The following is a 25570-nucleotide window of genomic DNA, read 5'->3' as shown; positions in this document are numbered from 1 at the left end:
TGTTGGAGTGGGGGAACTGTGGTCGAACATACTTTTTCTCAAACAACCTCTCTTGAAGGTGGATTTATTTGTGTGAAAAGCATTGTAGCTTGTGCCCTGTGACTTGTGGAGGCTGCAGAAAAGATGAATTCCACATTAGATTTGAACGTTGGACGGCGGTGTGACGTTGGTTTATGTTGCGTGTTAGCGGCGGGCATGGTTGTCAACGACCATACCATGTTGAAAACACCGGTTCTCGTCCGATCACCGAAGTTAAGCAACATCGGGCATGGCTAGTACTTAGGTGGGTGACCACTTGGGAAAACCATGTGTCGTTGGCATCTTCACCTTTTTGCTTTTCTCAGCCTCATCGGGGATGTGTTTGGTCGCATGGAATGTATCCATCGTCCTTGTGGTCATCCCAGTACGCTGTGAAAAGTTCCTTTTGGATGAATTGTTGCTCCTTCTAACGCTTCCCTCGAAGGGCGATGTTGTTCTATTTATAGCCCTTCGTAGCACATGTTGGAGTGGGGGAACTGTGGTCGAACATACTTTTTCTCAAACAACCACTCATGAAGATATAATTTATTGTGTAAAAGCACTGTAGCTTGTGCCCTGTGACTTGTGGAGGCTGCAGAAAAGATGAATTCCACATTAGATTTGAACGTTGGACGGCGGTGTGACGTTGGTTTATGTTGCGTGTTAGCGGCGGGCATGGTTGTCAACGACCATACCATGTTGAAAACACCGGTTCTCGTCCGATCACCGAAGTTAAGCAACATCGGGCATGGCTAGTACTTAGGTGGGTGACCACTTGGGAAAACCATGTGTCGTTGGCATCTTCACCTTTTGCTTTTCTCAGCCTCATCGGGGATGTGTTTGGTCGCATGGAATGTATCCATCGTCCTTGTGGTCATCCCAGTACGCTGTGAAAAAGTTCCTTTTGGATGAATTCTTTCCTTCTTCCAACGCTTCCCTCGAAGGGCGATGTTGTTCTATTTATAGCCCTTCGTAGCACATGTTGGAGTGGGGGAACTGTGGTCGAACATACTTTTTCTCAAACAACCACTCTTGAAGATGTGATTTATTGTGTGAAAAGCACTGTTGCTTGTGCCCTGTGACTTGTGGAGGCTGCAGAAAAGATGAATTCCACATTAGATTTGAACGTTGGACGGCGGTGTGACGTTGGTTTATGTTGCGTGTTAGCGGCGGGCATGGTTGTCAACGACCATACCATGTTGAAAACACCGGTTCTCGTCCGATCACCGAAGTTAAGCAACATCGGGCATGGCTAGTACTTAGGTGGGTGACCACTTGGGAAAACCATGTGTCGTTGGCATCTTCACCTTTTTGCTTTTCTCAGCCTCATCGGGGATGTGTTTGGTCGCATGGAATATATCCATCGTCCTTGTGGTCATCGCAGTACGCTGTGAAAAAGTTCCTTTTGGATGAATTCTTTCCTTCTTCTAATGCTTCCCTCGAAGGGCGATGTTGTTCTATTTATAGCCCTTCGTAGCATATTGTTGGAGTGGGGGAACTGTGGTCGAACATACTTTTTCTCAAACAACCACTATTGAAAATGTGTTTTATTGTGTGAAAAGCACTGTAGCTTGAGCCCTGTGACTTGTGAAGGCTGCAGAAAAGATGAATTCCACATTAGATTTGAACGTTAGACGGCGGTGTGACGTTGGTTTATGTTGCGTGTTAGCGGCGGGCATGGTTGTCAACGACCATACCATGTTGAAAACACCGGTTCTCGTCCGATCACCGAAGTTAAGCAACATCGGGCATGGCTAGTACTTAGGTGGGTGACCACTTGGGAAAACCATGTGTCGTTGGCATCTTCACCTTTTTGCTTTTCTCAGCCTCATCGGGGATGTGTTTGGTCGCATGGAATGTATCCATCGTCCTTGTGGTCATCCCAGTACGCTGTGAAAAAGTTCCTTTTGGATGAATTCTTTCCTTCTTCCAACGCTTCCCTCGAAGGGCGATGTTGTTCTATTTATAGCCCTTCGTAGCACATGTTGGAGTGGGGAACTGTGGTCGAACATACTTTTCTCAAACAACCACTCATGAAGATATAATTTATTGTGTAAAAAGCACTGTAGCTTGAGCCCTGTGACTTGTGGAGGCTGCAGAAAAGATGAATTCCACATTAGATTTGAACGTTGGACGGCGGTGTGACGTTGGTTTATGTTGCGTGTTAGCGGCGGGCATGGTTGTCAACGACCATACCATGTTGAAAACACCGGTTCTCGTCCGATCACCGAAGTTAAGCAACATCGGGCATGGCTAGTACTTAGGTGGGTGACCACTTGGGAAAACCATGTGTCGTTGGCATCTTCACCTTTTGCTTTTCTCAGCCTCATCGGGGATGTGTTTGGTCGCATGGAATGTATCCATCGTCCTTGTGGTCATCCCAGTACGCTGTAAAAAAGTTCCTTTTGGATGAATTCTTTCCTTCTTCTAACGCTTCCCTCGAAGGGCGATGTTGTTCTATTTATAGCCCTGCGTAGCATATGTTGGAGTGGGGGAACTGTGGTCGAACATACTTTTTCTCAAACAACCACTATTGAAAATGTGTTTTATTGTGTGAAAAGCATCGAAGCTTGTGTCCTGTGACTTGTGGAGACTGCAGAAAAGATGAATTCCACACTAGATTTGAACGTTAGACGGCGGTGTGACGTTGGTTTATGTTGCGTGTTAGCGGCGGGCATGGTTGTCAACGACCATACCATGTTGAAAACACCGGTTCTCGTCCGATCACCGAAGTTAAGCAACATCGGGCATGGCTAGTACTTAGGTGGGTGACCACTTGGGAAAACCATGTGTCGTTGGCATCTTCACCTTTTTGCTTTTCTCAGCCTCATCGGGGATGTGTTTGGTCGCATGGAATGTATCCATCGTCCTTGTGGTCATCCCAGTACGCTGTAAAAAAGTTCCTTTTGGATGAATTCTTTCCTTCTTCTAACGCTTCCCTCGAAGGGCGATGTTGTTCTATTTATAGCCCTGCGTAGCATATGTTGGAGTGGGGGAACTGTGGTCGAACATACTTTTTCTCAAACAACCACTATTGAAAATGTGTTTTATTGTGTGAAAAGCATCGAAGCTTGTGTCCTGTGACTTGTGGAGACTGCAGAAAAGATGAATTCCACACTAGATTTGAACGTTAGACGGCGGTGTGACGTTGGTTTATGTTGCGTGTTAGCGGCGGGCATGGTTGTCAACGACCATACCATGTTGAAAACACCGGTTCTCGTCCGATCACCGAAGTTAAGCAACATCGGGCATGGCTAGTACTTAGGTGGGTGACCACTTGGGAAAACCATGTGTCGTTGGCATCTTCACCTTTTTGCTTTTCTCAGCCTCATCGGGGATGTGTTTGGTCGCATGGAATGTATCCATCGTCCTTGTGGTCATCGCAGTACGCTGTGAAAAAGTTCCTTTTGGATGAATTCTTTCCTTCTTCTAATGCTTCCCTCGAAGGGCGATGTTGTTCTATTTATAGCCCTTCGTAGCATATTGTTGGAGTGGGGGAACTGTGGTCGAACATACTTTTTCTCAAACAACCACTATTGAAAATGTGTTTTATTGTGTGAAAAGCACTGTAGCTTGAGCCCTGTGACTTGTGGAAGGCTGCAGAAAAGATGAATTCCACATTAGATTTGAACGTTAGACGGCGGTGTGACGTTGGTTTATGTTGCGTGTTAGCGGCGGGCATGGTTGTCAACGACCATACCATGTTGAAAACACCGGTTCTCGTCCGATCACCGAAGTTAAGCAACATCGGGCATGGCTAGTACTTAGGTGGGTGACCACTTGGGAAAACCATGTGTCGTTGGCATCTTCACCTTTTGCTTTTCTCAGCCTCATCGGGGATGTGTTTGGTCGCATGGAATGTATCCATCGTCCTTGTGGTCATCCCAGTACGCTGTGAAAAAGTTCCTTTGGATGAATTGTTGCTCCTTCTAACGCTTCCCTCGAAGGGCGATGTTGTTCTATTTATAGCCCTTCGTAGCACATGTTGGAGTGGGGAACTGTGGTCGAACATACTTTTCTCAAACAACCACTCATGAAGATATGTTTTATTGTGTAAAAAGCACTGTAGCTTGTGCCCTGTGACTTGTGGAGGCTGCAGAAAAGATGAATTCCACATTAGATTTGAACGTTGGACGGCGGTGTGACGTTGGTTTATGTTGCGTGTTAGCGGCGGGCATGGTTGTCAACGACCATACCATGTTGAAAACACCGGTTCTCGTCCGATCACCGAAGTTAAGCAACATCGGGCATGGCTAGTACTTAGGTGGGTGACCACTTGGGAAAACCATGTGTCGTTGGCATCTTCACCTTTTGCTTTTCTCAGCCTCATCGGGGATGTGTTTGGTCGCATGGAATGTATCCATCGTCCTTGTGGTCATCCCAGTACGCTGTGAAAAGTTCCTTTGGATGAATTGTTGCTCCTTCTAACGCTTCCCTCGAAGGGCGATGTTGTTCTATTTATAGCCCTTCGTAGCACATGTTGGAGTGGGGGAACTGTGGTCGAACATACTTTTTCTCAAACAACCTCTCTTGAAGGTGGATTTATTTGTGTAAAAAGCACTGTTGCTTGTGCCCTGTGACTTGTGGAGGCTGCAGAAAAGATGAATTCCACATTAGATTTGAACGTTGGACGGCGGTGTGACGTTGGTTTATGTTGCGTGTTAGCGGCGGGCATGGTTGTCAACGACCATACCATGTTGAAAACACCGGTTCTCGTCCGATCACCGAAGTTAAGCAACATCGGGCATGGCTAGTACTTAGGTGGGTGACCACTTGGGAAAACCATGTGTCGTTGGCATCTTCACCTTTTGCTTTTCTCAGCCTCATCGGGGATGTGTTTGGTCGCATGGAATGTATCCATCGTCCTTGTGGTCATCCCAGTACGCTGTGAAAAAAGTTCCTTTTGGATGAATTGTTGCTCCTTCTAACGCTTCCCTCGAAGGGCGATGTTGTTCTATTTATAGCCCTTCGTAGCACATGTTGGAGTGGGGGAACTGTGGTCGAACATACTTTTTCTCAAACAACCACTCATGAAGATATAATTTATTGTGTAAAAAGCACTGTAGCTTGTGCCCTGTGACTTGTGGAGGCTGCAGAAAAGATGAATTCCACATTAGATTTGAACGTTGGACGGCGGTGTGACGTTGGTTTATGTTGCGTGTTAGCGGCGGGCATGGTTGTCAACGACCATACCATGTTGAAAACACCGGTTCTCGTCCGATCACCGAAGTTAAGCAACATCGGGCATGGCTAGTACTTAGGTGGGTGACCACTTGGGAAAACCATGTGTCGTTGGCATCTTCACCTTTTGCTTTTCTCAGCCTCATCGGGGATGTGTTTGGTCGCATGGAATGTATCCATCGTCCTTGTGGTCATCCCAGTACGCTGTAAAAAGTTCCTTTTGGATGAATTCTTTCCTTCTTCCAACGCTTCCCTCGAAGGGCGATGTTGTTCTATTTATAGCCCTTCGTAGCACATGTTGGAGTGGGGGAACTGTGGTCGAACATACTTTTCTCAAACAACCACTCTTGAAGGTGGTTTATTGTGTAAAAAGCACTGTTGCTTGTGCCCTGTGACTTGTGGAGGCTGCAGAAAAGATGAATTCCACATTAGATTTGAACGTTGGACGGCGGTGTGACGTTGGTTTATGTTGCGTGTTAGCGGCGGGCATGGTTGTCAACGACCATACCATGTTGAAAACACCGGTTCTCGTCCGATCACCGAAGTTAAGCAACATCGGGCATGGCTAGTACTTAGGTGGGTGACCACTTGGGAAAACCATGTGTCGTTGGCATCTTCACCTTTTGCTTTTCTCAGCCTCATCGGGGATGTGTTTGGTCGCATGGAATGTATCCATCGTCCTTGTGGTCATCCCAGTACGCTGTGAAAAAGTTCCTTTTGGATGAATTGTTGCTCCTTCTAACGCTTCCCTCGAAGGGCGATGTTGTTCTATTTATAGCCCTTCGTAGCACATGTTGGAGTGGGGAACTGTGGTCGAACATACTTTTTCTCAAACAACCACTCATGAAGATATAATTTATTGTGTAAAAAGCACTGTAGCTTGTGCCCTGTGACTTGTGGAGGCTGCAGAAAAGATGAATTCCACATTAGATTTGAACGTTGGACGGCGGTGTGACGTTGGTTTATGTTGCGTGTTAGCGGCGGGCATGGTTGTCAACGACCATACCATGTTGAAAACACCGGTTCTCGTCCGATCACCGAAGTTAAGCAACATCGGGCATGGCTAGTACTTAGGTGGGTGACCACTTGGGAAAACCATGTGTCGTTGGCATCTTCACCTTTTGCTTTTCTCAGCCTCATCGGGGATGTGTTTGGTCGCATGGAATGTATCCATCGTCCTTGTGGTCATCCCAGTACGCTGTAAAAAAGTTCCTTTTGGATGAATTCTTTCCTTCTTCCAACGCTTCCCTCGAAGGGCGATGTTGTTCTATTTATAGCCCTTCGTAGCATATGTTGGAGTGGGAGAACTGTGGTCGAACATACTTTTTCTCAAACAACCACTCTTGAAGGTGGATTTATTGTGTAAAAAGCACTGTAGCTTGAGCCCTGTGACTTGTGGAGGCTGCAGAAAAGATGAATTCTACACTAGATTTGAACGTTGGACGGCGGTGTGACGTTGGTTTATGTTGCGTGTTAGCGGCGGGCATGGTTGTCAACGACCATACCATGTTGAAAACACCGGTTCTCGTCCGATCACCGAAGTTAAGCAACATCGGGCATGGCTAGTACTTAGGTGGGTGACCACTTGGGAAAACCATGTGTCGTTGGCATCTTCACCTTTTGCTTTTCTCAGCCTCATCGGGGATGTGTTTGGTCGCATGGAATGTATCCATCGTCCTTGTGGTCATCCCAGTACGCTGTAAAAAGTTCCTTTTGGATGAATTCTTTCCTTCTTCCAACGCTTCCCTCGAAGGGCGATGTTGTTCTATTTATAGCCCTTCGTAGCACATGTTGGAGTGGGGGAACTGTGGTCGAACATACTTTTTCTCAAACAACCTCTCTTGAAGGTGGATTTATTGTGTAAAAAGCACTGTTGCTTGTGCCCTGTGACTTGTGGAGGCTGCAGAAAAGATGAATTCCACATTAGATTTGAACGTTGGACGGCGGTGTGACTTTGGTTTATGTTGCGTGTTAGCGGCGGGCATGGTTGTCAACGACCATACCATGTTGAAAACACCGGTTCTCGTCCGATCACCGAAGTTAAGCAACATCGGGCATGGCTAGTACTTAGGTGGGTGACCACTTGGGAAAACCATGTGTCGTTGGCATCTTCACCTTTTTGCTTTTCTCAGCCTCATCGGGGATGTGTTTGGTCGCATGGAATGTATCCATCGTCCTTGTGGTCATCCCAGTACGCTGTAAAAAAGTTCCTTTTGGATGAATTCTTTCCTTCTTCCAACGCTTCCCTCGAAGGGCGATGTTGTTCTATTTATAGCCCTTCGTAGCACATGTTGGAGTGGGGAACTGTGGTCGAACATACTTTTTCTCAAACAACCTCTCTTGAAGATGGTTTTATTGTGTAAAAGCACTGTTGCTTGTGCCCTGTGACTTGTGGAGGCTGCAGAAAAGATGAATTCCACATTAGATTTGAACGTTGGACGGCGGTGTGACGTTGGTTTATGTTGCGTGTTAGCGGCGGGCATGGTTGTCAACGACCATACCATGTTGAAAACACCGGTTCTCGTCCGATCACCGAAGTTAAGCAACATCGGGCATGGCTAGTACTTAGGTGGGTGACCACTTGGGAAAACCATGTGTCGTTGGCATCTTCACCTTTTGCTTTTCTCAGCCTCATCGGGGATGTGTTTGGTCGCATGGAATGTATCCATCGTCCTTGTGGTCATCCCAGTACGCTGTGAAAAAGTTCCTTTTGGATGAATTGTTGCTCCTTCTAACGCTTCCCTCGAAGGGCGATGTTGTTCTATTTATAGCCCTTCGTAGCACATGTTGGAGTGGGGGAACTGTGGTCGAACATACTTTTTCTCAAACAACCTCTCTTGAAGGTGGATTTATTTGTGTAAAAAGCACTGTAGCTTGTGCCCTGTGACTTGTGGAGGCTGCAGAAAAGATGAATTCCACATTAGATTTGAACGTTGGACGGCGGTGTGACGTTGGTTTATGTTGCGTGTTAGCGGCGGGCATGGTTGTCAACGACCATACCATGTTGAAAACACCGGTTCTCGTCCGATCACCGAAGTTAAGCAACATCGGGCATGGCTAGTACTTAGGTGGGTGACCACTTGGGAAAACCATGTGTCGTTGGCATCTTCACCTTTTGCTTTTCTCAGCCTCATCGGGGATGTGTTTGGTCGCATGGAATGTATCCATCGTCCTTGTGGTCATCCCAGTACGCTGTGAAAAAGTTCCTTTTGGATGAATTCTTTCCTTCTTCCAACGCTTCCCTCGAAGGGCGATGTTGTTCTATTTATAGCCCTTCGTAGCACATGTTGGAGTGGGGGAACTGTGGTCGAACATACTTTTCTCAAACAACCTCTCTTGAAGGTGGATTTATTTGTGTAAAAAGCACTGTTGCTTGTGCCCTGTGACTTGTGGAGGCTGCAGAAAAGATGAATTCCACATTAGATTTGAACGTTGGACGGCGGTGTGACGTTGGTTTATGTTGCGTGTTAGCGGCGGGCATGGTTGTCAACGACCATACCATGTTGAAAACACCGGTTCTCGTCCGATCACCGAAGTTAAGCAACATCGGGCATGGCTAGTACTTAGGTGGGTGACCACTTGGGAAAACCATGTGTCGTTGGCATCTTCACCTTTTGCTTTTCTCAGCCTCATCGGGGATGTGTTTGGTCGCATGGAATGTATCCATCGTCCTTGTGGTCATCCCAGTACGCTGTGAAAAAAGTTCCTTTTGGATGAATTGTTGCTCTTCTAACGCTTCCCTCGAAGGGCGATGTTGTTCTATTTATAGCCCTTCGTAGCACATGTTGGAGTGGGGGAACTGTGGTCGAACATACTTTTTCTCAAACAACCACTCATGAAGATATAATTTATTGTGTAAAAAGCACTGTAGCTTGTGCCCTGTGACTTGTGGAGGCTGCAGAAAAGATGAATTCCACATTAGATTTGAACGTTGGACGGCGGTGTGACGTTGGTTTATGTTGCGTGTTAGCGGCGGGCATGGTTGTCAACGACCATACCATGTTGAAAACACCGGTTCTCGTCCGATCACCGAAGTTAAGCAACATCGGGCATGGCTAGTACTTAGGTGGGTGACCACTTGGGAAAACCATGTGTCGTTGGCATCTTCACCTTTTGCTTTTCTCAGCCTCATCGGGGATGTGTTTGGTCGCATGGAATGTATCCATCGTCCTTGTGGTCATCCCAGTACGCTGTAAAAAGTTCCTTTTGGATGAATTCTTTCCTTCTTCCAACGCTTCCCTCGAAGGGCGATGTTGTTCTATTTATAGCCCTTCGTAGCACATGTTGGAGTGGGGAACTGTGGTCGAACATACTTTTTCTCAAACAACCTCTCTTGAAGGTGGATTTATTTGTGTAAAAAGCACTGTTGCTTGTGCCCTGTGACTTGTGGAGGCTGCAGAAAAGATGAATTCCACATTAGATTTGAACGTTGGACGGCGGTGTGACGTTGGTTTATGTTGCGTGTTAGCGGCGGGCATGGTTGTCAACGACCATACCATGTTGAAAACACCGGTTCTCGTCCGATCACCGAAGTTAAGCAACATCGGGCATGGCACATCGGGCATGGCTAGTACTTAGGTGGGTGACCACTTGGGAAAACCATGCAGCACATGTTGGAGTGGGGAACTGTGGTCGAACATACTTTTTCTCAAACAACCACTCATGAAGATATAATTTATTGTGTAAAAAGCACTGTAGCTTGTGCCCTGTGACTTGTGGAGGCTGCAGAAAAGATGAATTCCACATTAGATTTGAACGTTGGACGGCGGTGTGACGTTGGTTTATGTTGCGTGTTAGCGGCGGGCATGGTTGTCAACGACCATACCATGTTGAAAACACCGGTTCTCGTCCGATCACCGAAGTTAAGCAACATCGGGCATGGCTAGTACTTAGGTGGGTGACCACTTGGGAAAACCATGTGTCGTTGGCATCTTCACCTTTTGCTTTTCTCAGCCTCATCGGGGATGTGTTTGGTCGCATGGAATGTATCCATCGTCCTTGTGGTCATCCCAGTACGCTGTAAAAAAGTTCCTTTTGGATGAATTCTTTCCTTCTTCCAACGCTTCCCTCGAAGGGCGATGTTGTTCTATTTATAGCCCTTCGTAGCACATGTTGGAGTGGGGGAACTGTGGTCGAACATACTTTTTCTCAAACAACCACTCATGAAGATATAATTTATTGTGTAAAAGCACTGTAGCTTGTGCCCTGTGACTTGTGGAGGCTGCAGAAAAGATGAATTCCACATTAGATTTGAACGTTGGACGGCGGTGTGACGTTGGTTTATGTTGCGTGTTAGCGGCGGGCATGGTTGTCAACGACCATACCATGTTGAAAACACCGGTTCTCGTCCGATCACCGAAGTTAAGCAACATCGGGCATGGCTAGTACTTAGGTGGGTGACCACTTGGGAAAACCATGTGTCGTTGGCATCTTCACCTTTTTGCTTTTCTCAGCCTCATCGGGGATGTGTTTGGTCGCATGGAATGTATCCATCGTCCTTGTGGTCATCCCAGTACGCTGTGAAAAAGTTCCTTTTGGATGAATTGTTGCTCCTTCTAACGCTTCCCTCGAAGGGCGATGTTGTTCTATTTATAGCCCTTCGTAGCACATGTTGGAGTGGGGAACTGTGGTCGAACATACTTTTTCTCAAACAACCACTCATGAAGATATAATTTATTGTGTAAAAAGCACTGTAGCTTGTGCCCTGTGACTTGTGGAGGCTGCAGAAAAGATGAATTCCACATTAGATTTGAACGTTGGACGGCGGTGTGACGTTGGTTTATGTTGCGTGTTAGCGGCGGGCATGGTTGTCAACGACCATACCATGTTGAAAACACCGGTTCTCGTCCGATCACCGAAGTTAAGCAACATCGGGCATGGCTAGTACTTAGGTGGGTGACCACTTGGGAAAACCATGTGTCGTTGGCATCTTCACCTTTTGCTTTTCTCAGCCTCATCGGGGATGTGTTTGGTCGCATGGAATGTATCCATCGTCCTTGTGGTCATCCCAGTACGCTGTAAAAAGTTCCTTTTGGATGAATTCTTTCCTTCTTCCAACGCTTCCCTCGAAGGGCGATGTTGTTCTATTTATAGCCCTTCGTAGCACATGTTGGAGTGGGGGAACTGTGGTCGAACATACTTTTCTCAAACAACCACTCTTGAAGGTGGATTTATTTGTGTAAAAGCACTGTTGCTTGTGCCCTGTGACTTGTGGAGGCTGCAGAAAAGATGAATTCCACATTAGATTTGAACGTTGGACGGCGGTGTGACGTTGGTTTATGTTGCGTGTTAGCGGCGGGCATGGTTGTCAACGACCATACCATGTTGAAAACACCGGTTCTCGTCCGATCACCGAAGTTAAGCAACATCGGGCATGGCTAGTACTTAGGTGGGTGACCACTTGGGAAAACCATGTGTCGTTGGCATCTTCACCTTTTGCTTTTCTCAGCCTCATCGGGGATGTGTTTGGTCGCATGGAATGTATCCATCGTCCTTGTGGTCATCCCAGTACGCTGTGAAAAAGTTCCTTTTGGATGAATTGTTGCTCCTTCTAACGCTTCCCTCGAAGGGCGATGTTGTTCTATTTATAGCCCTTCGTAGCACATGTTGGAGTGGGGGAACTGTGGTCGAACATACTTTTTCTCAAACAACCACTCATGAAGATATAATTTATTGTGTAAAAAGCACTGTAGCTTGTGCCCTGTGACTTGTGGAGGCTGCAGAAAAGATGAATTCCACATTAGATTTGAACGTTGGACGGCGGTGTGACGTTGGTTTATGTTGCGTGTTAGCGGCGGGCATGGTTGTCAACGACCATACCATGTTGAAAACACCGGTTCTCGTCCGATCACCGAAGTTAAGCAACATCGGGCATGGCTAGTACTTAGGTGGGTGACCACTTGGGAAAACCATGTGTCGTTGGCATCTTCACCTTTTGCTTTTCTCAGCCTCATCGGGGATGTGTTTGGTCGCATGGAATGTATCCATCGTCCTTGTGGTCATCCCAGTACGCTGTAAAAAGTTCCTTTTGGATGAATTCTTTCCTTCTTCCAACGCTTCCCTCGAAGGGCGATGTTGTTCTATTTATAGCCCTTCGTAGCACATGTTGGAGTGGGGAACTGTGGTCGAACATACTTTTTCTCAAACAACCTCTCTTGAAGGTGGATTTATTTGTGTAAAAGCACTGTTGCTTGTGCCCTGTGACTTGTGGAGGCTGCAGAAAAGATGAATTCCACATTAGATTTGAACGTTGGACGGCGGTGTGACGTTGGTTTATGTTGCGTGTTAGCGGCGGGCATGGTTGTCAACGACCATACCATGTTGAAAACACCGGTTCTCGTCCGATCACCGAAGTTAAGCAACATCGGGCATGGCTAGTACTTAGGTGGGTGACCACTTGGGAAAACCATGTGTCGTTGGCATCTTCACCTTTTGCTTTTCTCAGCCTCATCGGGGATGTGTTTGGTCGCATGGAATGTATCCATCGTCCTTGTGGTCATCCCAGTACGCTGTAAAAAGTTCCTTTTGGATGAATTCTTTCCTTCTTCCAACGCTTCCCTCGAAGGGCGATGTTGTTCTATTTATAGCCCTTCGTAGCACATGTTGGAGTGGGGGAACTGTGGTCGAACATATATAATTTATTGTGTAAAAAGCACTGTAGCTTGAGCCCTGTGACTTGTGGAGGCTGCAGAAAAGATGAATTCCACATTAGATTTGAACGTTGGACGGCGGTGTGACGTTGGTTTATGTTGCGTGTTAGCGGCGGGCATGGTTGTCAACGACCATACCATGTTGAAAACACCGGTTCTCGTCCGATCACCGAAGTTAAGCAACATCGGGCATGGCTAGTACTTAGGTGGGTGGGTGACCACTTGGGAAAACCATGTGTCGTTGGCATCTTCACCTTTTTGCTTTTCTCAGCCTCATCGGGGATGTGTTTGGTCGCATGGAATGTATCCATCGTCCTTGTGGTCATCCCAGTACGCTGTGAAAAAGTTCCTTTTGGATGAATTGTTGCTCCTTCTAACGCTTCCCTCGAAGGGCGATGTTGTTCTATTTATAGCCCTTCGTAGCACATGTTGGAGTGGGGGAACTGTGGTCGAACATACTTTTTCTCAAACAACCACTCATGAAGATATAATTTATTGTGTAAAAAGCACTGTTGCTTGTGCCCTGTGACTTGTGGAGGCTGCAGAAAAGATGAATTCCACATTAGATTTGAACGTTGGACGGCGGTGTGACGTTGGTTTATGTTGCGTGTTAGCGGCGGGCATGGTTGTCAACGACCATACCATGTTGAAAACACCGGTTCTCGTCCGATCACCGAAGTTAAGCAACATCGGGCATGGCTAGTACTTAGGTGGGTGACCACTTGGGAAAACCATGTGTCGTTGGCATGTGCACCTTTTTGCTTTTCTCAGCCTCATCGGGGATGTGTTTGGTCGCATGGAATGTATCCATCGTCCTTGTGGTCATCCCAGTACGCTGTGAAAAAGTTCCTTTTGGATGAATTGTTGCTCCTTCTAACGCTTCCCTCGAAGGGCGATGTTGTTCTATTTATAGCCCTTCGTAGCACATGTTGGAGTGGGGAACTGTGGTCGAACATACTTTTTCTCAAACAACCACTCATGAAGATATAATTTATTGTGTAAAAAGCACTGTAGCTTGTGCCCTGTGACTTGTGGAGGCTGCAGAAAAGATGAATTCCACATTAGATTTGAACGTTGGACGGCGGTGTGACGTTGGTTTATGTTGCGTGTTAGCGGCGGGCATGGTTGTCAACGACCATACCATGTTGAAAACACCGGTTCTCGTCCGATCACCGAAGTTAAGCAACATCGGGCATGGCTAGTACTTAGGTGGGTGACCACTTGGGAAAACCATGTGTCGTTGGCATCTTCACCTTTTGCTTTTCTCAGCCTCATCGGGGATGTGTTTGGTCGCATGGAATGTATCCATCGTCCTTGTGGTCATCCCAGTACGCTGTAAAAAGTTCCTTTTGGATGAATTCTTTCCTTCTTCCAACGCTTCCCTCGAAGGGCGATGTTGTTCTATTTATAGCCCTTCGTAGCACATGTTGGAGTGGGGGAACTGTGGTCGAACATACTTTTTCTCAAACAACCTCTCTTGAAGGTGGATTTATTTGTGTAAAAAGCACTGTTGCTTGTGCCCTGTGACTTGTGGAGGCTGCAGAAAAGATGAATTCCACATTAGATTTGAACGTTGGACGGCGGTGTGACGTTGGTTTATGTTGCGTGTTAGCGGCGGGCATGGTTGTCAACGACCATACCATGTTGAAAACACCGGTTCTCGTCCGATCACCGAAGTTAAGCAACATCGGGCATGGCTAGTACTTAGGTGGGTGACCACTTGGGAAAACCATGTGTCGTTGGCATCTTCACCTTTTGCTTTTCTCAGCCTCATCGGGGATGTGTTTGGTCGCATGGAATGTATCCATCGTCCTTGTGGTCATCCCAGTACGCTGTGAAAAAGTTCCTTTGGATGAATTGTTGCTCCTTCTAACGCTTCCCTCGAAGGGCGATGTTGTTCTATTTATAGCCCTTCGTAGCATATGTTGGAGTGGGTCGAACATGGTCGAACATACTTTTTCTCAAACAACCTCTCTTGAAGGTGGATTTATTTGTGTAAAAAGCACTGTTGCTTGTGCCCTGTGACTTGTGGAGGCTGCAGAAAAGATGAATTCCACATTAGATTTGAACGTTGGACGGCGGTGTGACGTTGGTTTATGTTGCGTGTTAGCGGCGGGCATGGTTGTCAACGACCATACCATGTTGAAAACACCGGTTCTCGTCCGATCACCGAAGTTAAGCAACATCGGGCATGGCTAGTACTTAGGTGGGTGACCACTTGGGAAAACCATGTGTCGTTGGCATGCTTCACCTTTTTGCTTTTCTCAGCCTCATCGGGGATGTGTTTGGTCGCATGGAATGTATCCATCGTCCTTGTGGTCATCCCAGTACGCTGTGAAAAAGTTCCTTTTGGATGAATTGTTGCTCCTTCTAACGCTTCCCTCGAAGGGCGATGTTGTTCTATTTATAGCCCTTCGTAGCACATGTTGGAGTGGGGGAACTGTGGTCGAACATACTTTTTCTCAAACAACCACTCATGAAGATATAATTTATTGTGTAAAAAGCACTGTAGCTTGTGCCCTGTGACTTGTGGAGGCTGCAGAAAAGATGAATTCCACATTAGATTTGAACGTTGGACGGCGGTGTGACGTTGGTTTATGTTGCGTGTTAGCGGCGGGCATGGTTGTCAACGACCATACCATGTTGAAAACACCGGTTCTCGTCCGATCACCGAAGTTAAGCAACATCGGGCATGGCTAGTACTTAGGTGGGTGACCACTTGGGAAAACCATGTGTCGTTGGCATCTTCACCTTTTGCTTTTCTCAGCCTCATCGGGGATGTGTTTGGTCGCATGGAATGTATCCATCGTCCTTGTGGTCATCCCAGTACGCTGTGAAAAAGTTCCTTTTGGATGAATTGTTGCTCTTCTAACGCTTCCCTCGAAGGGCGATGTTGTTCTATTTATAGCCCTTCGTAGCACATGTTGGAGTGGGGGAACTGTGGTCGAACATACTTTTTCTCAAACAACCACTCATGAAGATATAATTCTGTGACTTGTGGAGGCTGCAGAAAAGATGAATTCCACATTAGATTTGAACGTTGGACGGCGGTGTGACGTTGGTTTATGTTGCGTGTTAGCGGCGGGCATGGTTGTCAACGACCATACCATGTTGAAAACACCGGTTCTCGTCCGATCACCGAAGTTAAGCAACATCGGGCATGGCTAGTACTTAGGTGGGTGACCACTTGGGAAAACCATGTGTCGTTGGCATCTGCACCTTTTGCTTTTCTCAGCCTCATCGGGGATGTGTTTGGTCGCATGGAATGTATCCATCGTCCTTGTGGTCATCCCAGTACGCTGTAAAAAGTTCCTTTTGGATGAATTCTTTCCTTCTTCCAACGCTTCCCTCGAAGGGCGATGTTGTTCTATTTATAGCCCTTCGTAGCACATGTTGGAGTGGGGAACTGTGGTCGAACATACTTTTCTCAAACAACCTCTCTTGAAGGTGGATTTATTTGTGTAAAAAGCACTGTTGCTTGTGCCCTGTGACTTGTGGAGGCTGCAGAAAAGATGAATTCCACATTAGATTTGAACGTTGGACGGCGGTGTGACGTTGGTTTATGTTGCGTGTTAGCGGCGGGCATGGTTGTCAACGACCATACCATGTTGAAAACACCGGTTCTCGTCCGATCACCGAAGTTAAGCAACATCGGGCATGGCTAGTACTTAGGTGGGTGACCACTTGGGAAAACCATGTGTCGTTGGCATCTTCACCTTTTTGCTTTTCTCAGCCTCATCGGGGATGTGTTTGGTCGCATGGAATGTATCCATCGTCCTTGTGGTCATCCCAGTACGCTGTGAAAAAGTTCCTTTTGGATGAATTGTTGCTCCTTCTAACGCTTCCCTCGAAGGGCGATGTTGTTCTATTTATAGCCCTTCGTAGCACATGTTGGAGTGGGGGAACTGTGGTCGAACATACTTTTTCTCAAACAACCACTCATGAAGATATAATTTATTGTGTAAAAAGCACTGTAGCTTGTGCCCTGTGACTTGTGGAGGCTGCAGAAAAGATGAATTCCACATTAGATTTGAACGTTGGACGGCGGTGTGACGTTGGTTTATGTTGCGTGTTAGCGGCGGGCATGGTTGTCAACGACCATACCATGTTGAAAACACCGGTTCTCGTCCGATCACCGAAGTTAAGCAACATCGGGCATGGCTAGTACTTAGGTGGGTGACCACTTGGGAAAACCATGTGTCGTTGGCATCTTCACCTTTTGCTTTTCTCAGCCTCATCGGGGATGTGTTTGGTCGCATGGAATGTATCCATCGTCCTTGTGGTCATCCCAGTACGCTGTAAAAAAGTTCCTTTTGGATGAATTCTTTCCTTCTTCCAACGCTTCCCTCGAAGGGCGATGTTGTTCTATTTATAGCCCTTCGTAGCACATGTTGGAGTGGGGGAACTGTGGTCGAACATACTTTTTCTCAAACAACCACTCATGAAGATATAATTTATTGTGTAAAAAGCACTGTAGCTTGTGCCCTGTGACTTGTGGAGGCTGCAGAAAAGATGAATTCCACATTAGATTTGAACGTTGGACGGCGGTGTGACGTTGGTTTATGTTGCGTGTTAGCGGCGGGCATGGTTGTCAACGACCATACCATGTTGAAAACACCGGTTCTCGTCCGATCACCGAAGTTAAGCAACATCGGGCATGGCTAGTACTTAGGTGGGTGACCACTTGGGAAAACCATGTGTCGTTGGCATCTTCACCTTTTGCTTTTCTCAGCCTCATCGGGGATGTGTTTGGTCGCATGGAATGTATCCATCGTCCTTGTGGTCATCCCAGTACGCTGTAAAAAGTTCCTTTTGGATGAATTCTTTCCTTCTTCCAACGCTTCCCTCGAAGGGCGATGTTGTTCTATTTATAGCCCTTCGTAGCACATGTTGGAGTGGGGAACTGTGGTCGAACATACTTTTTCTCAAACAACCTCTCTTGAAGGTGGATTTATTTGTGTAAAAGCACTGTTGCTTGTGCCCTGTGACTTGTGGAGGCTGCAGAAAAGATGAATTCCACATTAGATTTGAACGTTGGACGGCGGTGTGACGTTGGTTTATGTTGCGTGTTAGCGGCGGGCATGGTTGTCAACGACCATACCATGTTGAAAACACCGGTTCTCGTCCGATCACCGAAGTTAAGCAACATCGGGCATGGCTAGTACTTAGGTGGGTGACCACTTGGGAAAACCATGTGTCGTTGGCATCTTCACCTTTTGCTTTTCTCAGCCTCATCGGGGATGTGTTTGGTCGCATGGAATGTATCCATCGTCCTTGTGGTCATCCCAGTACGCTGTGAAAAAGTTCCTTTGGATGAATTGTTGCTCCTTCTAACGCTTCCCTCGAAGGGCGATGTTGTTCTATTTATAGCCCTTCGTAGCACATGTTGGAGTGGGGGAACTGTGGTCGAACATACTTTTTCTCAAACAACCTCTCTTGAAGGTGGATTTATTTGTGTAAAAAGCACTGTTGCTTGTGCCCTGTGACTTGTGGAGGCTGCAGAAAAGATGAATTCCACATTAGATTTGAACGTTGGACGGCGGTGTGACGTTGGTTTATGTTGCGTGTTAGCGGCGGGCATGGTTGTCAACGACCATACCATGTTGAAAACACCGGTTCTCGTCCGATCACCGAAGTTAAGCAACATCGGGCATGGCTAGTACTTAGGTGGGTGACCACTTGGGAAAACCATGTGTCGTTGGCATCTTCACCTTTTTGCTTTTCTCAGCCTCATCGGGGATGTGTTTGGTCGCATGGAATGTATCCATCGTCCTTGTGGTCATCCCAGTACGCTGTGAAAAAGTTCCTTTTGGATGAATTGTTGCTCCTTCTAACGCTTCCCTCGAAGGGCGATGTTGTTCTATTTATAGCCCTTCGTAGCACATGTTGGAGTGGGGGAACTGTGGTCGAACATACTTTTTCTCAAACAACCTCTCTTGAAGGTGGATTTATTTGTGTAAAAAGCACTGTTGCTTGTGCCCTGTGACTTGTGGAGGCTGCAGAAAAGATGAATTCCACATTAGATTTGAACGTTGGACGGCGGTGTGACGTTGGTTTATGTTGCGTGTTAGCGGCGGGCATGGTTGTCAACGACCATACCATGTTGAAAACACCGGTTCTCGTCCGATCACCGAAGTTAAGCAACATCGGGCATGGCTAGTACTTAGGTGGGTGACCACTTGGGAAAACCATGTGTCGTTGGCATCTTCACCTTTTGCTTTTCTCAGCCTCATCGGGGATGTGTTTGGTCGCATGGAATGTATCCATCGTCCTTGTGGTCATCCCAGTACGCTGTGAAAAAGTTCCTTTTGGATGAATTGTTGCTCCTTCTAACGCTTCCCTCGAAGGGCGATGTTGTTCTATTTATAGCCCTTCGTAGCACATGTTGGAGTGGGGGAACTGTGGTCGAACATACTTTTTCTCAAACAACCACTCATGAAGATATAATTTATTGTGTAAAAAGCACTGTAGCTTGTGCCCTGTGACTTGTGGAGGCTGCAGAAAAGATGAATTCCACATTAGATTTGAACGTTGGACGGCGGTGTGACGTTGGTTTATGTTGCGTGTTAGCGGCGGGCATGGTTGTCAACGACCATACCATGTTGAAAACACCGGTTCTCGTCCGATCACCGAAGTTAAGCAACATCGGGCATGGCTAGTACTTAGGTGGGTGACCACTTGGGAAAACCATGTGTCGTTGGCATCTTCACCTTTTTGCTTTTCTCAGCCTCATCGGGGATGTGTTTGGTCGCATGGAATGTATCCATCGTCCTTGTGGTCATCCCAGTACGCTGTAAAAAGTTCCTTTTGGATGAATTCTTTCCTTCTTCCAACGCTTCCCTCGAAGGGCGATGTTGTTCTATTTATAGCCCTTCGTAGCACATGTTGGAGTGGGGGAACTGTGGTCGAACATACTTTTTCTCAAACAACCTCTCTTGAAGGTGGATTTATTTGTGTAAAAAGCACTGTTGCTTGTGCCCTGTGACTTGTGGAGGCTGCAGAAAAGATGAATTCCACATTAGATTTGAACGTTGGACGGCGGTGTGACTTTGGTTTATGTTGCGTGTTAGCGGCGGGCATGGTTGTCAACGACCATACCATGTTGAAAACACCGGTTCTCGTCCGATCACCGAAGTTAAGCAACATCGGGCATGGCTAGTACTTAGGTGGGTGACCACTTGGGAAAACCATGTGTCGTTGGCATCTTCACCTTTTTGCTTTTCTCAGCCTCATCGGGGATGTGTTTGGTCGCATGGAATGTATCCATCGTCCTTGTGGTCATCCCAGTACGCTGTAAAAAAGTTCCTTTTGGATGAATTCTTTCCTTCCAACGCTTCCCTCGAAGGGCGATGTTGTTCTATTTATAGCCCTTCGTAGCACATGTTGGAGTGGGGGAACTGTGGTCGAACATACTTTTTCTCAAACAACCTCTCTTGAAGGTGGATTTATTTGTGTAAAAAGCACTGTTGCTTGTGCCCTGTGACTTGTGGAGGCTGCAGAAAAGATGAATTCCACATTAGATTTGAACGTTGGACGGCGGTGTGACGTTGGTTTATGTTGCGTGTTAGCGGCGGGCATGGTTGTCAACGACCATACCATGTTGAAAACACCGGTTCTCGTCCGATCACCGAAGTTAAGCAACATCGGGCATGGCTAGTACTTAGGTGGGTGACCACTTGGGAAAACCATGTGTCGTTGGCATCTTCACCTTTTTGCTTTTCTCAGCCTCATCGGGGATGTGTTTGGTCGCATGGAATGTATCCATCGTCCTTGTGGTCATCCCAGTACGCTGTGAAAAATTTCCTTTTGGATGAATTGTTGCTCCTTCTAACGCTTCCCTCGAAGGGCGATGTTGTTCTATTTATAGCCCTTCGTAGCACATGTTGGAGTGGGGGAACTGTGGTCGAACATACTTTTTCTCAAACAACCTCTCTTGAAGGTGGATTTATTTGTGTAAAAAGCACTGTTGCTTGTGCCCTGTGACTTGTGGAGGCTGCAGAAAAGATGAATTCCACATTAGATTTGAACGTTGGACGGCGGTGTGACGTTGGTTTATGTTGCGTGTTAGCGGCGGGCATGGTTGTCAACGACCATACCATGTTGAAAACACCGGTTCTCGTCCGATCACCGAAGTTAAGCAACATCGGGCATGGCTAGTACTTAGGTGGGTGACCACTTGGGAAAACCATGTGTCGTTGGCATCTTCACCTTTTGCTTTTCTCAGCCTCATCGGGGATGTGTTTGGTCGCATGGAATGTATCCATCGTCCTTGTGGTCATCCCAGTACGCTGTGAAAAAGTTCCTTTTGGATGAATTGTTGCTCCTTCTAACGCTTCCCTCGAAGGGCGATGTTGTTCTATTTATAGCCCTTCGTAGCACATGTTGGAGTGGGGGAACTGTGGTCGAACATACTTTTTCTCAAACAACCACTCATGAAGATATAATTTATTGTGTAAAAAGCACTGTAGCTTGTGCCCTGTGACTTGTGGAGGCTGCAGAAAAGATGAATTCCACATTAGATTTGAACGTTGGACGGCGGTGTGACGTTGGTTTATCTTGCGTGTTAGCGGCGGGCATGGTTGTCAACGACCATACCATGTTGAAAACACCGGTTCTCGTCCGATCACCGAAGTTAAGCAACATCGGGCATGGCTAGTACTTAGGTGGGTGACCACTTGGGAAAACCATGTGTCGTTGGCATCTTCACCTTTTGCTTTTCTCAGCCTCATCGGGGATGTGTTTGGTCGCATGGAATGTATCCATCGTCCTTGTGGTCATCCCAGTACGCTGTAAAAAAGTTCCTTTTGGATGAATTCTTTCCTTCTTCCAACGCTTCCCTCGAAGGGCGATGTTGTTCTATTTATAGCCCTTCGTAGCACATGTTGGAGTGGGGGAACTGTGGTCGAACATACTTTTTCTCAAACAACCTCTCTTGAAGGTGGATTTATTTGTGTAAAAAGCACTGTTGCTTGTGCCCTGTGACTTGTGGCGGCTGCAGAAAAGATGAATTCCACATTAGATTTGAACGTTGGACGGCGGTGTGACGTTGGTTTATGTTGCGTGTTAGCGGTGGGCATGGTTGTCAACGACCATACCATGTTGAAAACACCGGTTCTCGTCCGATCACCGAAGTTAAGCAACATCGGGCATGGCTAGTACTTAGGTGGGTGACCACTTGGGAAAACCATGTGTCGTTGGCATCTTCACCTTTTGCTTTTCTCAGCCTCATCGGGGATGTGTTTGGTCGCATGGAATGTATCCATCGTCCTTGTGGTCATCCCAGTACGCTGTGAAAAAGTTCTTTTTGGATGAATTGTTTCCTTCTTCTAACGCTTCCCTCAAAAGGCGATGTTGTTCTATTTATAGCCCTGCGTAGCATATGTTGGAGTGGGGGAACTGTGGTCGAACATACTTTTTCTGCAAACATCACTTTTGAAAATGTGTTTTATTGTGTGCAAAGCACTGTAGCTTGAGCCCTGTGACTTGTGAAGGCTGCAGAAAAGATGAATTCCACACTAGATTTGAACGTTAGACGGCGGTGTGACGTGGGTTTATGTTGCGTGTTAGCGGCGGGCATGGTTGTCAACGACCATACCATGTTGAAAACACCGGTTCTCGTCCGATCACCGAAGTTAAGCAACATCGGGCATGGCTAGTACTTAGGTGGGTGACCACTTGGGAAAACCATGTGTCGTTGGCATCTTCACCTTTTGCTTTTCTCAGCCTCATCGGGGATGTGTTTGGTCGCATGGAATGTATCCATCGTCCTTGTGGTCATCCCAGTACGCTGTGAAAAAGTTCCTTTTGGATGAATTCTTTCCTTCTTCTAATGCTTCCCTCGAAGGGCGATGTTGTTCTATTTATAGCCCTTCGTAGCATATTGTTGGAGTGGGGGAACTGTGGTCGAACATACTTTTTCTCAAACAACCACTATTGAAAATGTGTTTTATTGTGTGAAAAGCACTGTAGCTTGAGCCCTGTGACTTGTGAAGGCTGCAGAAAAGATGAATTCCACATTAGATTTGAACGTTAGACGGCGGTGTGACGTTGGTTTATGTTGCGTGTTAGCGGCGGGCATGGTTGTCAACGACCATACCATGTTGAAAACACCGGTTCTCGTCCGATCACCGAAGTTAAGCAACATCGGGCATGGCTAGTACTTAGGTGGGTGACCACTTGGGAAAACCATGTGTCGTTGGCATCTTCACCTTTTGCTTTTCTCAGCCTCATCGGGGATGTGTTTGGTCGCATGGAATGTATCCATCGTCCTTGTGGTCATCCCAGTACGCTGTGAAAAAGTTCCTTTTGGATGAATTGTTGCTCCTTCTAACGCTTCCCTCGAAGGGCGATGTTGTTCTATTTATAGCCCTTCGTAGCACATGTTGGAGTGGGGGAACTGTGGTCGAACATACTTTTTCTCAAACAACCACTCATGAAGATATAATTTATTGTGTAAAAAGCACTGTAGCTTGTGCCCTGTGACTTGTGGAGGCTGCAGAAAAGATGAATTCCACATTAGATTTGAACGTTGGACGGCGGTGTGACGTTGGTTTATGTTGCGTGTTAGCGGCGGGCATGGTTGTCAACGACCATACCATGTTGAAAACACCGGTTCTCGTCCGATCACCGAAGTTAAGCAACATCGGGCATGGCTAGTACTTAGGTGGGTGACCACTTGGGAAAACCATGTGTCGTTGGCATCTTCACCTTTTGCTTTTCTCAGCCTCATCGGGGATGTGTTTGGTCGCATGGAATGTATCCATCGTCCTTGTGGTCATCCCAGTACGCTGTGAAAAAGTTCCTTTTGGATGAATTGTTGCTCCTTCTAACGCTTCCCTCGAAGGGCGATGTTGTTCTATTTATAGCCCTTCGTAGCACATGTTGGAGTGGGGGAACTGTGGTCGAACATACTTTTTCTCAAACAACCACTCATGAAGATATAATTTATTGTGTAAAAAGCACTGTAGCTTGTGCCCTGTGACTTGTGGAGGCTGCAGAAAAGATGAATTCCACATTAGATTTGAACGTTGGACGGCGGTGTGACGTTGGTTTATGTTGCGTGTTAGCGGCGGGCATGGTTGTCAACGACCATACCATGTTGAAAACACCGGTTCTCGTCCGATCACCGAAGTTAAGCAACATCGGGCATGGCTAGTACTTAGGTGGGTGACCACTTGGGAAAACCATGTGTCGTTGGCATCTTCACCTTTTGCTTTTCTCAGCCTCATCGGGGATGTGTTTGGTCGCATGGAATGTATCCATCGTCCTTGTGGTCATCCCAGTACGCTGTAAAAAAGTTCCTTTTGGATGAATTCTTTCCTTCTTCCAACGCTTCCCTCGAAGGGCGATGTTGTTCTATTTATAGCCCTTCGTAGCACATGTTGGAGTGGGGGAACTGTGGTCGAACATACTTTTTCTCAAACAACCTCTCTTGAAGGTGGATTTATTTGTGTAAAAAGCACTGTTGCTTGTGCCCTGTGACTTGTGGAGGCTGCAGAAAAGATGAATTCCACATTAGATTTGAACGTTGGACGGCGGTGTGACTTTGGTTTATGTTGCGTGTTAGCGGCGGGCATGGTTGTCAACGACCATACCATGTTGAAAACACCGGTTCTCGTCCGATCACCGAAGTTAAGCAACATCGGGCATGGCTAGTACTTAGGTGGGTGACCACTTGGGAAAACCATGTGTCGTTGGCATCTTCACCTTTTGCTTTTCTCAGCCTCATCGGGGATGTGTTTGGTCGCATGGAATGTATCCATCGTCCTTGTGGTCATCCCAGTACGCTGTAAAAAAGTTCCTTTTGGATGAATTCTTTCCTTCTTCCAACGCTTCCCTCGAAGGGCGATGTTGTTCTATTTATAGCCCTTCGTAGCACATGTTGGAGTGGGGGAACTGTGGTCGAACATACTTTTTCTCAAACAACCTCTCTTGAAGGTGGATTTATTTGTGTAAAAAGCACTGTTGCTTGTGCCCTGTGACTTGTGGAGGCTGCAGAAAAGATGAATTCCACATTAGATTTGAACGTTGGACGGCGGTGTGACGTTGGTTTATGTTGCGTGTTAGCGGCGGGCATGGTTGTCAACGACCATACCATGTTGAAAACACCGGTTCTCGTCCGATCACCGAAGTTAAGCAACATCGGGCATGGCTAGTACTTAGGTGGGTGACCACTTGGGAAAACCATGTGTCGTTGGCATCTTCACCTTTTGCTTTTCTCAGCCTCATCGGGGATGTGTTTGGTCGCATGGAATGTATCCATCGTCCTTGTGGTCATCCCAGTACGCTGTGAAAAATTTCCTTTTGGATGAATTGTTGCTCCTTCTAACGCTTCCCTCGAAGGGCGATGTTGTTCTATTTATAGCCCTTCGTAGCACATGTTGGAGTGGGGGAACTGTGGTCGAACATACTTTTTCTCAAACAACCTCTCTTGAAGGTGGATTTATTTGTGTAAAAGCACTGTTGCTTGTGCCCTGTGACTTGTGGAGGCTGCAGAAAAGATGAATTCCACATTAGATTTGAACGTTGGACGGCGGTGTGACGTTGGTTTATGTTGCGTGTTAGCGGCGGGCATGGTTGTCAACGACCATACCATGTTGAAAACACCGGTTCTCGTCCGATCACCGAAGTTAAGCAACATCGGGCATGGCTAGTACTTAGGTGGGTGACCACTTGGGAAAACCATGTGTCGTTGGCATCTTCACCTTTTGCTTTTCTCAGCC

General features: G+C 46.8%; 51 non-coding genes across 51 annotated transcripts; all 51 read left to right on the top strand.

The window, feature by feature from the left end:
* Positions 1-201: 201 nt before the first annotated feature.
* LOC120898921 lies at positions 202-320 on the top strand. Its single transcript, XR_005738730.1, has one exon. It is a non-coding gene; the product is annotated as a 5S ribosomal RNA (ribosomal RNA).
* Positions 321-699: 379 nt separating this feature from the next.
* Positions 700-818, top strand: LOC120898920. The gene has a single exon (XR_005738729.1). It is a non-coding gene; the product is annotated as a 5S ribosomal RNA (ribosomal RNA).
* A 381-nt stretch (positions 819-1199) lies between these two features.
* On the top strand, positions 1200-1318 carry LOC120898918. Its single transcript, XR_005738727.1, has one exon. It is a non-coding gene; the product is annotated as a 5S ribosomal RNA (ribosomal RNA).
* A 383-nt stretch (positions 1319-1701) lies between these two features.
* On the top strand, positions 1702-1820 carry LOC120898917. Its single transcript, XR_005738726.1, has one exon. It is a non-coding gene; the product is annotated as a 5S ribosomal RNA (ribosomal RNA).
* A 380-nt stretch (positions 1821-2200) lies between these two features.
* On the top strand, positions 2201-2319 carry LOC120898916. Its single transcript, XR_005738725.1, has one exon. It is a non-coding gene; the product is annotated as a 5S ribosomal RNA (ribosomal RNA).
* A 381-nt stretch (positions 2320-2700) lies between these two features.
* LOC120898915 lies at positions 2701-2819 on the top strand. The gene has a single exon (XR_005738724.1). It is a non-coding gene; the product is annotated as a 5S ribosomal RNA (ribosomal RNA).
* Positions 2820-3201: 382 nt separating this feature from the next.
* On the top strand, positions 3202-3320 carry LOC120898914. The gene has a single exon (XR_005738723.1). It is a non-coding gene; the product is annotated as a 5S ribosomal RNA (ribosomal RNA).
* Positions 3321-3704: 384 nt separating this feature from the next.
* Positions 3705-3823, top strand: LOC120898913. Its single transcript, XR_005738722.1, has one exon. It is a non-coding gene; the product is annotated as a 5S ribosomal RNA (ribosomal RNA).
* A 377-nt stretch (positions 3824-4200) lies between these two features.
* On the top strand, positions 4201-4319 carry LOC120898912. Its single transcript, XR_005738721.1, has one exon. It is a non-coding gene; the product is annotated as a 5S ribosomal RNA (ribosomal RNA).
* Positions 4320-4697: 378 nt separating this feature from the next.
* Positions 4698-4816, top strand: LOC120898911. The gene has a single exon (XR_005738720.1). It is a non-coding gene; the product is annotated as a 5S ribosomal RNA (ribosomal RNA).
* A 381-nt stretch (positions 4817-5197) lies between these two features.
* On the top strand, positions 5198-5316 carry LOC120898910. The gene has a single exon (XR_005738719.1). It is a non-coding gene; the product is annotated as a 5S ribosomal RNA (ribosomal RNA).
* Positions 5317-5693: 377 nt separating this feature from the next.
* On the top strand, positions 5694-5812 carry LOC120898909. The gene has a single exon (XR_005738718.1). It is a non-coding gene; the product is annotated as a 5S ribosomal RNA (ribosomal RNA).
* Positions 5813-6191: 379 nt separating this feature from the next.
* On the top strand, positions 6192-6310 carry LOC120898907. Its single transcript, XR_005738716.1, has one exon. It is a non-coding gene; the product is annotated as a 5S ribosomal RNA (ribosomal RNA).
* A 380-nt stretch (positions 6311-6690) lies between these two features.
* On the top strand, positions 6691-6809 carry LOC120898906. The gene has a single exon (XR_005738715.1). It is a non-coding gene; the product is annotated as a 5S ribosomal RNA (ribosomal RNA).
* Positions 6810-7188: 379 nt separating this feature from the next.
* LOC120898905 lies at positions 7189-7307 on the top strand. Its single transcript, XR_005738714.1, has one exon. It is a non-coding gene; the product is annotated as a 5S ribosomal RNA (ribosomal RNA).
* A 379-nt stretch (positions 7308-7686) lies between these two features.
* LOC120898904 lies at positions 7687-7805 on the top strand. The gene has a single exon (XR_005738713.1). It is a non-coding gene; the product is annotated as a 5S ribosomal RNA (ribosomal RNA).
* A 380-nt stretch (positions 7806-8185) lies between these two features.
* On the top strand, positions 8186-8304 carry LOC120898903. Its single transcript, XR_005738712.1, has one exon. It is a non-coding gene; the product is annotated as a 5S ribosomal RNA (ribosomal RNA).
* Positions 8305-8684: 380 nt separating this feature from the next.
* On the top strand, positions 8685-8803 carry LOC120899261. Its single transcript, XR_005739064.1, has one exon. It is a non-coding gene; the product is annotated as a 5S ribosomal RNA (ribosomal RNA).
* A 380-nt stretch (positions 8804-9183) lies between these two features.
* On the top strand, positions 9184-9302 carry LOC120899260. The gene has a single exon (XR_005739063.1). It is a non-coding gene; the product is annotated as a 5S ribosomal RNA (ribosomal RNA).
* Positions 9303-10010: 708 nt separating this feature from the next.
* On the top strand, positions 10011-10129 carry LOC120899259. Its single transcript, XR_005739062.1, has one exon. It is a non-coding gene; the product is annotated as a 5S ribosomal RNA (ribosomal RNA).
* A 380-nt stretch (positions 10130-10509) lies between these two features.
* On the top strand, positions 10510-10628 carry LOC120899258. Its single transcript, XR_005739061.1, has one exon. It is a non-coding gene; the product is annotated as a 5S ribosomal RNA (ribosomal RNA).
* Positions 10629-11008: 380 nt separating this feature from the next.
* Positions 11009-11127, top strand: LOC120899257. The gene has a single exon (XR_005739060.1). It is a non-coding gene; the product is annotated as a 5S ribosomal RNA (ribosomal RNA).
* Positions 11128-11505: 378 nt separating this feature from the next.
* LOC120899255 lies at positions 11506-11624 on the top strand. The gene has a single exon (XR_005739058.1). It is a non-coding gene; the product is annotated as a 5S ribosomal RNA (ribosomal RNA).
* A 380-nt stretch (positions 11625-12004) lies between these two features.
* On the top strand, positions 12005-12123 carry LOC120899254. Its single transcript, XR_005739057.1, has one exon. It is a non-coding gene; the product is annotated as a 5S ribosomal RNA (ribosomal RNA).
* Positions 12124-12501: 378 nt separating this feature from the next.
* On the top strand, positions 12502-12620 carry LOC120899253. Its single transcript, XR_005739056.1, has one exon. It is a non-coding gene; the product is annotated as a 5S ribosomal RNA (ribosomal RNA).
* A 352-nt stretch (positions 12621-12972) lies between these two features.
* LOC120899224 lies at positions 12973-13095 on the top strand. The gene has a single exon (XR_005739029.1). It is a non-coding gene; the product is annotated as a 5S ribosomal RNA (ribosomal RNA).
* Positions 13096-13476: 381 nt separating this feature from the next.
* Positions 13477-13595, top strand: LOC120899252. The gene has a single exon (XR_005739055.1). It is a non-coding gene; the product is annotated as a 5S ribosomal RNA (ribosomal RNA).
* Positions 13596-13975: 380 nt separating this feature from the next.
* LOC120899251 lies at positions 13976-14094 on the top strand. Its single transcript, XR_005739054.1, has one exon. It is a non-coding gene; the product is annotated as a 5S ribosomal RNA (ribosomal RNA).
* Positions 14095-14474: 380 nt separating this feature from the next.
* LOC120899250 lies at positions 14475-14593 on the top strand. The gene has a single exon (XR_005739053.1). It is a non-coding gene; the product is annotated as a 5S ribosomal RNA (ribosomal RNA).
* A 379-nt stretch (positions 14594-14972) lies between these two features.
* Positions 14973-15091, top strand: LOC120899249. Its single transcript, XR_005739052.1, has one exon. It is a non-coding gene; the product is annotated as a 5S ribosomal RNA (ribosomal RNA).
* Positions 15092-15473: 382 nt separating this feature from the next.
* LOC120899248 lies at positions 15474-15592 on the top strand. The gene has a single exon (XR_005739051.1). It is a non-coding gene; the product is annotated as a 5S ribosomal RNA (ribosomal RNA).
* A 349-nt stretch (positions 15593-15941) lies between these two features.
* LOC120899247 lies at positions 15942-16060 on the top strand. Its single transcript, XR_005739050.1, has one exon. It is a non-coding gene; the product is annotated as a 5S ribosomal RNA (ribosomal RNA).
* Positions 16061-16438: 378 nt separating this feature from the next.
* Positions 16439-16557, top strand: LOC120899245. The gene has a single exon (XR_005739048.1). It is a non-coding gene; the product is annotated as a 5S ribosomal RNA (ribosomal RNA).
* A 381-nt stretch (positions 16558-16938) lies between these two features.
* LOC120899234 lies at positions 16939-17057 on the top strand. The gene has a single exon (XR_005739037.1). It is a non-coding gene; the product is annotated as a 5S ribosomal RNA (ribosomal RNA).
* A 381-nt stretch (positions 17058-17438) lies between these two features.
* LOC120899223 lies at positions 17439-17557 on the top strand. Its single transcript, XR_005739028.1, has one exon. It is a non-coding gene; the product is annotated as a 5S ribosomal RNA (ribosomal RNA).
* Positions 17558-17935: 378 nt separating this feature from the next.
* Positions 17936-18054, top strand: LOC120899212. The gene has a single exon (XR_005739017.1). It is a non-coding gene; the product is annotated as a 5S ribosomal RNA (ribosomal RNA).
* A 379-nt stretch (positions 18055-18433) lies between these two features.
* LOC120899201 lies at positions 18434-18552 on the top strand. The gene has a single exon (XR_005739006.1). It is a non-coding gene; the product is annotated as a 5S ribosomal RNA (ribosomal RNA).
* Positions 18553-18933: 381 nt separating this feature from the next.
* On the top strand, positions 18934-19052 carry LOC120899190. Its single transcript, XR_005738995.1, has one exon. It is a non-coding gene; the product is annotated as a 5S ribosomal RNA (ribosomal RNA).
* A 380-nt stretch (positions 19053-19432) lies between these two features.
* On the top strand, positions 19433-19551 carry LOC120899179. Its single transcript, XR_005738984.1, has one exon. It is a non-coding gene; the product is annotated as a 5S ribosomal RNA (ribosomal RNA).
* Positions 19552-19932: 381 nt separating this feature from the next.
* On the top strand, positions 19933-20051 carry LOC120899168. Its single transcript, XR_005738973.1, has one exon. It is a non-coding gene; the product is annotated as a 5S ribosomal RNA (ribosomal RNA).
* Positions 20052-20430: 379 nt separating this feature from the next.
* LOC120899157 lies at positions 20431-20549 on the top strand. The gene has a single exon (XR_005738962.1). It is a non-coding gene; the product is annotated as a 5S ribosomal RNA (ribosomal RNA).
* A 381-nt stretch (positions 20550-20930) lies between these two features.
* On the top strand, positions 20931-21049 carry LOC120899146. Its single transcript, XR_005738951.1, has one exon. It is a non-coding gene; the product is annotated as a 5S ribosomal RNA (ribosomal RNA).
* Positions 21050-21429: 380 nt separating this feature from the next.
* LOC120899134 lies at positions 21430-21548 on the top strand. Its single transcript, XR_005738940.1, has one exon. It is a non-coding gene; the product is annotated as a 5S ribosomal RNA (ribosomal RNA).
* Positions 21549-21929: 381 nt separating this feature from the next.
* LOC120899122 lies at positions 21930-22048 on the top strand. Its single transcript, XR_005738928.1, has one exon. It is a non-coding gene; the product is annotated as a 5S ribosomal RNA (ribosomal RNA).
* Positions 22049-22429: 381 nt separating this feature from the next.
* Positions 22430-22548, top strand: LOC120899111. Its single transcript, XR_005738917.1, has one exon. It is a non-coding gene; the product is annotated as a 5S ribosomal RNA (ribosomal RNA).
* A 382-nt stretch (positions 22549-22930) lies between these two features.
* LOC120899100 lies at positions 22931-23049 on the top strand. The gene has a single exon (XR_005738906.1). It is a non-coding gene; the product is annotated as a 5S ribosomal RNA (ribosomal RNA).
* A 380-nt stretch (positions 23050-23429) lies between these two features.
* LOC120899088 lies at positions 23430-23548 on the top strand. Its single transcript, XR_005738895.1, has one exon. It is a non-coding gene; the product is annotated as a 5S ribosomal RNA (ribosomal RNA).
* A 380-nt stretch (positions 23549-23928) lies between these two features.
* On the top strand, positions 23929-24047 carry LOC120899077. Its single transcript, XR_005738884.1, has one exon. It is a non-coding gene; the product is annotated as a 5S ribosomal RNA (ribosomal RNA).
* Positions 24048-24428: 381 nt separating this feature from the next.
* LOC120899066 lies at positions 24429-24547 on the top strand. Its single transcript, XR_005738873.1, has one exon. It is a non-coding gene; the product is annotated as a 5S ribosomal RNA (ribosomal RNA).
* Positions 24548-24928: 381 nt separating this feature from the next.
* Positions 24929-25047, top strand: LOC120899055. The gene has a single exon (XR_005738862.1). It is a non-coding gene; the product is annotated as a 5S ribosomal RNA (ribosomal RNA).
* A 379-nt stretch (positions 25048-25426) lies between these two features.
* On the top strand, positions 25427-25545 carry LOC120899044. The gene has a single exon (XR_005738851.1). It is a non-coding gene; the product is annotated as a 5S ribosomal RNA (ribosomal RNA).
* The last annotated feature ends 25 nt before the right edge of the window (positions 25546-25570 follow it).

This window comes from Anopheles arabiensis, chromosome 2 (assembly GCF_016920715.1).
Source record: "Anopheles arabiensis isolate DONGOLA chromosome 2, AaraD3, whole genome shotgun sequence".
Lineage (NCBI taxonomy): Eukaryota > Metazoa > Arthropoda > Insecta > Diptera > Culicidae > Anopheles > Anopheles arabiensis.
This window is presented reverse-complemented; position numbering and strand designations above follow the sequence as displayed.